This window comes from Montipora capricornis, chromosome 3, assembly GCF_036669925.1.
Source record: "Montipora capricornis isolate CH-2021 chromosome 3, ASM3666992v2, whole genome shotgun sequence".
NCBI classification, from domain to species: Eukaryota; Metazoa; Cnidaria; class Anthozoa; order Scleractinia; family Acroporidae; genus Montipora; species Montipora capricornis.
Window position 1 is genome coordinate 22,220,922 of NC_090885.1, and position 6,230 is coordinate 22,227,151.

The following is a 6,230-nucleotide window of genomic DNA, read 5'->3' on the forward strand; positions in this document are numbered from 1 at the left end:
TTAGCAAAAAAGGAAAACAGTTGTCGCGATTCAAGCATCAAAGTCTCAAAATGGTAATTGTTATTGTTTTACAGCGGAGACTTTTTAAAACCGTTGTGGAACTTTTATGGAATTTGCTTTTGGAGAAAAACAACACAATAAATAGTAATGAAAAATTTAGAACGCGGGTTACTTTATTTTCAACAACATGAGGCCATCAAAATCATAAATCTAAGATGGGAGACCAAAACAAACATTTTAATATGCCAGGTTTAGACTTACAAGCATTGCGTTATCTTGAAGAAACCGCAGCCTTGACTTTTGAAAGAAAAATCACAAAATCACGACATTAATTAGTCTATATCATTCGAACACTGAGAGAAATGAGTTCATTATCCTGTTAGACATAAGTTCAAGAAAGTGGAAATCGTATCCTTTTAATTAAAGTACGTTTATTCGTCTTAACCCAAATGGAATGAGAATGTTCTTAACAGCATATCAAAGTTTTATAAACGAACAGCTGCAGCTTGCGAAGACTGCAGCAGGTAGCTAGAATACATCTTTTGTTATCAAAACGGAGTTCAACGCAGACAAAACGAAAGGCGGAGTTAGACATAGACTAAACGAAAGGCGATCGAGGTAAGGCTACACTAAAACTGAATCTTCTTTAGTGGACGTTACTGGGCAAAACCTTTTAGCTACTGCGGGATTTAGGGGGTCAAGGCTAAACATGAAACCGAGAAAACTCGGCTGACGCGTAGTAGCCCAGAAGAATCACTTTTAGCCTCAGTCTAATACAACTTTGCAAAACCGGGAAGTTGTAACATGCGAAAGTAATTGTGGTCATTCCAATAGTTTCTGCACTCCTGTGCTGCAAGTTTTATTCAGTGCCAGGACTTTGTGGTTTTACAGAAATTTTCTTTATTTCAGGGATGATGAATTTTCATTTTATATTGCTTACCGCTCTAACAATAGGTGAGAATAAGCGTCAACTAGTTTTAATAGTAGTATTGATTGCTTTAAAGATGAATAGACCCATAAATATTTTTGTGCAAAATCCACTCTCCAATAAAAAGGAAAAGTATGTGACGGTTTCCCGCCCTTCAACGTCATTTTTCGTTTGTTTTCTGGATTCTTCCGCGAGACATCTTCCCACACGATGCCCCCTCCAGAGAGAGCTATCTCCCAATAAGTCAAAACACACCTGCAGCGTCTTGAGACTTTATTTTAGAGGCAAACAGAGCACCGTATTTGATATTTCGATATCCGCGCTTCAAATACATATAAACTAAAGCAATGCCATGTCAAAACACATCGATCAAGGTATGATATATAATCAAATAAAATATACGTGAATTAGACCTAATGCAAAGGAATGAGAAATCTAATTTAAAATAAGAAAAATTAACAGGTTTGGAACGAGAACAGAGAGTTTTTAAATCTCGAGAAGGGTAGAGAAGACAGTTTGCGATACCTGGCGATGTTCAGTCAAGTGTACTAACACGTTTACGAGCGTAGACCCCGATTTATTTGTGTTTGACTCTACTTTATTTGGCACATCTAGTCTTTGCCACCTATTTCCAACAGTAAGGTTAAGGGTAAAGTTTAGGGTTATTTTTAGCTTAGGGTAAACGCGGCTTTTTATCCTTACTTGAAGAGCAGTATTTGGCGGACACCTTGAGACGTTAATTGTCTGTATTCCGAGACTCGTTAAAGATGGAGAGACTGAGAGCAAGGGGACACTTTGTGACGCTTATTGAAATCCACGTGCATCTAATTAGGCGAATTTCTGGACATATCTGTATAATCGCAACTTCACAAAGTCGTTAATAATTCATGATCTAACAGCCTATCAAAACACCGATAAAACGTCACGTGTATGAGCTTTATATCCTGATTAAATCCTGATTAAACAATCCTGGTTAGTATTCTCTACATAAAGAATACTAATAAGGTATAGCTTGTTTTTCTTGTATGCTAATATTCTCCTCTCTCAATAGACCATTTTACAGTTGTGTGCTTACTTACCTGGCCTATGAAAGAAAGTGAAGCTGGAGTTGACCTTGTTTTGATAGAAACCTCACTGCTTTTCTTATGTAAATTTTTACTGATTAGCACGATAACAATATCATTAACATAAGAAAAGGAGGGTGCTCTGTATCATAACCAGGTGGTAAGCACACAATTGTAAAGAGGTCTATTGGAACCATTGTTCTGAGTCCAGAGAGGGACACGCTTTTTGTGGAATGTTTTTAATTAAAGCCGTTCAAAAAACTCGTAGCAAGTGTTTTATCGGGTATAAAAACACTCGGCTACTCTTCGTGTTTTTAAATCCCGATAAAACACCGCTGCTCGTTTTTTAAACATTACTTCCCGAGACTGAAATACAGGTCCTCGTTTATTCTCTAGAGAAGTTTGAATGAATGAACCTTTGACATTCAGTGCATCTTTAGTAAGAGCATTTCTGGACAGAAGGGCGATACTCAAAGAACGCAGAACATAATTGCATTATAGTGCGTCACTCAATCGGATAAAGCTGATGTTTATTTGAGAGTATGGTCATTACTGTAGAACTCTTGTCTCTCTCTTCTCTCTTAATTAAGGGCATTTTAATTTGCACAGCTCGTATCAAGAATGCCATAGCACTCAAATGCTTTAACTGCAATGTCAGCTTGCCAGCAAGCACGTGTCTTGGGAATTCCAGGATTGAAATTTGTCGATTTCGTCATCCCGCCTGCTTAACTGTTGATACCATGGTAACAACTTTGAAGGGAAAGAGGTCACGTCTACTATTAAGGTAATCAGTGTGCACACGTGCCTGTCGATAGCTGCCTTGTATCCAGAAGTCTCTAAATCATGAATATTTGCGCGCAAAGGAAAGTGGGAAGGAATACTTGATAGGACCACTTACACATTAACACGATCTCTTCCTCAAATGAAGGATTGTCCTTTATTGTCAGTTTGCCTTAAATGGAGCATGATCCTCCATTTTGATCACTCTGTTCCAGAACTTGTGGTATGAAAAAGAAGAGAAAAATGTAAAAGGATTCGAACCCGGAGAACCCACTTTTAAGGAGCTGTTTTTATCCACGGCTTAACCACTAAAAATCAACTGACTAGAAAATGTGCCAATTAATAATAGTTAAGTCTGGTAAGCTTTCTCTTGAAGTTTGGTAAGCGACATTTTCCACTGTGTACGCTTGCTTCTTAGCAGGTGTTAATACACGTTCACATCGGCACTTTTGGATGGAAAAATGTTTGACACAAATAAAAAATAACAACCTCGCAGTTAGTGATGTGGTAAACCAGTGGTTAAGCGAAGGGGTTATTAATCACACGTTCCCAGGTTCAAGTTCTGCGTGTTGAGCTTTTAAAAGAAATATGTCCATTTCCCATGATCCTTATCAAGCTTTCAGTTTCCAAAATGAACGATAATACTTCACTTGGAAGAAATTGGCAATTAAGAATAATCCTTCAATTGAGGGAGAGACTTGGTTGGACACATTACAAGACATAAAAGCACTGATTTACATTATTTATGTCCAAACACCGACTAGACTAGCTTTAAGATATTAGCCGTTTTCATACTAGAAAACGAACAAACCGTCTGGAAGGACAAAATTTTAGACAACATAGGCGTCTGAAGAAGATTTCCTGAAGACGATTTGTTCACCGAGGGGAAATGGAACAAGCAATGGAAGCGACGGCTTATGGCAAGTTTTTAATATGGCGGGCGGGAAGAAAAGAAGAAGGTTGGCACGAAAGGTAAGTAACCAAGCAATACCTAGTGCCAGTCTTCACGTCCATTATCAATCTTTCAAGAATTTACGTCGGATAACACTACCGAAATTGGTGGTCTTGAATTCACATTAGTCTACAGAACCATGTAGGACAATTTGTCCGTTTAGACAATTCGTTCGTCTTCTAATGTGAAAACGGCCGTTGTGACAAGTATTATGATAAAAAATAAATAAATAAATAAATAAATAAACAAATAGTGAAAAATGCAAAGTGCCTTTGTAGGAGACCTGTCTGGCGATCACTGGTATGTGGCCTAGTAATCAAGACGCCGACATCAAAGGAACCTTAACCCTTTCCTCCTATAATTTAGATGAAAGAGAAATAATAATGTACAAAAAATATTTAATACGTACAAAAACGCACCTGGCCGAATTTTTGGCGCCCCTTATATTCGAGATGTCAGCAAATGAACTAGGCCCCCTCTGTTATTAAAACAAGCGCAGGACGCATGCCCGAGATCTCTGTAAGAAGGGTGGTCCCCAGCATTTTAAAATGCAAGTTAGTTATCGTCAAATATCTGCGTGGCTAAGTTCAGCTTAACGAAAAACAAGATTCATATGGGCTCTAAACCCATTCATAATTGTAATTTTTCTAGTGATTTACGACAAAACGATCACACTCACCAAGAAAATTTTAGCATGACCGAAATCAAGCGCAGCATTGTTTCTGCACGTTGGCATTTGAAGGAAAAGAGGAAGCACTCGCATTAACGTGTATTAAAGCAATAAGAGTAAGGAGAAAAGCAGTTTTAACATAAAAATTATGTCAAAAATTTTCAGGCAGTGTGTGCCAAAATACAAATGTCATTCTTCTCTGCCTTGCAACGATCTCAAGACACACTTATGGAAGAAAAGGAGAGATCTACTTGTCTGTGATTCCTGTCAACCACAATGCTGCCGCGATGATTTCTGCAATCATCCTACTCCTACTTCAAAACTTTCCGGAACCAGTACTCATCGATTTTTAACAACAACAACAGCAACAACATTACCCATGCCGCCTACAAAGTGCTTTGTGCTTGAGCCCGTGATAACATCACAGTTTTCAGCAGTAACGCCACACGAGAAAAACTGCTCAAAGAACGATCACTTTGACTCTTGTCTCTCCCTGCGTGCGCATGTTTTGACTGGCAACGTGCCGGGACATGTCACTGAGAAAGTCGAGTGGAGAGACTGTGCTATTAATGAGCGCGACTGTAACGCAATCGCTAACAAGTGCGCGGACATGAAACATTTGGCAACGCGTAACGGTGCATACTTGGTAAATTGCACGGTGAGTTGCTGTGATAAAGATCTGTGTAATCGGGTGTCAACAACTCGTGATGAACTCGAGATTAAAGCCAGTTCGAGAGGGAAAAGAAAATTTCCCCTTTTTACGATTGTCCCGCTGGCTATCTCGTTTATGTGGGTTCTTTGACAAAAATCGTTCATTGAGACCTTTAAATTTTCAGTTAAGAGATTTACCATTTCTTCAAAGCTGAAGGATTTTTTTTGTTATCTTTACAATGAAAATGATAATGTGGGTAAATTTTTAATTAATTAAAGAGTGCAAACAGTCAAATCAGCTATCTTTCATAAGCGCGTTATCTCAGTCCAGCAAACTATATATCACCGAAAAGTTAATAAAATTAAGAATCCGTATATATGAACATTTTTGTTCATTATGGCTTTCTTTAGCGCGCGCGAAGCTTCAAACGTTCACTTTGCTGAATTACCCGCCTTCGCATTATAATCACGCACAACCAAACAAACCGTACTATATCAATCAGCACTTTATAGGATACTTGTTCAGGTTCCTTTATTTCATTCGCTAGATAAACATATGTAGATATGTAAATATTTGAGTAAGATATTTTTATTGTTTTTATAGTAGTAGTATTAGTTGTTGTAGTTGTAGTTGTAGCAGCAGCAGCAGCAGCATCAGTAGTAGTAGTAGTAGTAGTAGTAGTGGTAGTAGTAGTAGTAGTAGTAGTAGTAGTAGTAGTAGTAGTAGTAGTAGTAGTAGTGGTAGTAGTAGTAGTAGTGGTAGTAGTAGTAGTAGTAGTAGTAGTAGTAGTAGTAGTAGTAGTAGTAGTAGTAGTAGTAGTAGTAGTAGTGGTAGTAGTAGTAGTAGTAGTAGTAGTAGTAGTAGTAGTGGTAGTAGTAGTAGTAGTAGTAGTAGTAGTAGTAGTAGTAGTAGTGGTAGTAGTAGTAGTAGTAGTAGTAGTAGTAGTAGTAGTAGTAGTAGTAGTAGTAGTAGTGGTAGTAGTAGTAGTAGTAGTAGTAGTAGTAGTAGTAGTAGTAGTAGTAGTAGTAGTAGTAGTGGTAGTAGTAGTAGTAGTAGTAGTAGTAGTAGTAGTAGTAGTAGTAGTAGTAGTAGTAGTAGTAGTAGTAGTAGTAGTAGTAGTAGTAGTAGTAGTAGTAGTAGTAGTAGTAGTGGTAGTAGTAGTAGTAGTAGTAGTAGTGGTAGTA

The 6,230-nt window shown here is 37.9% G+C and overlaps 1 long non-coding RNA gene across 1 annotated transcript; it reads left to right on the top strand.

The window, feature by feature from the left end:
- The first annotated feature begins 519 nt into the window (after positions 1-519).
- LOC138040918 (uncharacterized) lies at positions 520-2,691 on the top strand. The gene is made up of 3 exons (XR_011130711.1): positions 520-618; positions 910-954; positions 2,602-2,691. It is a non-coding gene; the product is annotated as an uncharacterized lncRNA (long non-coding RNA).
- Positions 2,692-6,230: the final 3,539 nt, after the last annotated feature.